The sequence below is a fragment of the Silene latifolia genome, chromosome Y (genome assembly GCF_048544455.1).
Source record: "Silene latifolia isolate original U9 population chromosome Y, ASM4854445v1, whole genome shotgun sequence".
In the NCBI taxonomy this organism is placed as follows: domain Eukaryota; kingdom Viridiplantae; phylum Streptophyta; class Magnoliopsida; order Caryophyllales; family Caryophyllaceae; genus Silene; species Silene latifolia.
The window spans coordinates 283,916,051-283,916,943 of record NC_133538.1 but is presented as its reverse complement, the minus strand read 5'-3'; positions in this window follow the sequence as shown (position 1 = coordinate 283,916,943).

The window sequence follows — 893 nt, the reverse complement described above, 5'->3', positions numbered from 1 at the left end:
CTTTAGTTAGTTTACAATCAATTTAAAACCCCCATTTCTGTGACACCCTGACAGACTGAATTAGACAGATAGATAGCAACATAGCCTCCCTGTGGAGATCGACCCTACTTACTACTAGCTATTAGTTAGTTGTTTTTAGGTATTTATTTTTGGTGTAGAAACGACAGTGTCAAATTTTGGCGCCGTTGCCGGGGAGGCGACGCTTTGTATCTGTTTTATTTTGTTTGTCCTTTTGCCTCAAGGGAAGACTAAGTACCTTGAGGCTGTTCTTATCTTTTTGTTTAGTGCTGTTTTGATAGGCCTTACAGGTACTACCTAGACAGTTCTAGGTGAAAGATCGTCAAAGGGAAGGCTTGAGTACCTTTGACCCATCACCTATGTCTCATTATATGGAACAGCCGGTGATCTGCTACGGGAGATGTGGTTCTGCTGAGCACAATGCAGCTGCAGTTGTGCCGCCACATCCACCCTATCAATGGCCGCCGCAACAAGATCCTCCTGATATACAAGAAGAAGAGATTGCGGAGCTGAAATCCTTTTTGCAGACACTTGCATCTCAATTGCAAGATCGTGACCGAGAGAGGCAAGATCATGATAGACGCACTTCTTCGCGGCTTGAAAGGCTCGAAACTGACATTGCTCAGTTAGCAGCTGAGATACAAGAAGAAGAGGTTGCAGAACTGAGGTCTCTAATGGAGATACTTGCATCTCAAGTGCAGAATTATGATCGAGTGAGGCAAGAGAGTGATAGACGTGCGGATGCTCAAATCATCGAGCTGGAGTCTAAAATTGCTCAGTTGATAGCTGAGTCGGATAATTGGCAACCAGAAGAGGTATACCTTGCTGAAAGCGGTTTTTCCCATGAAGAACCCATGTTGCCCAATGCTGAGGAT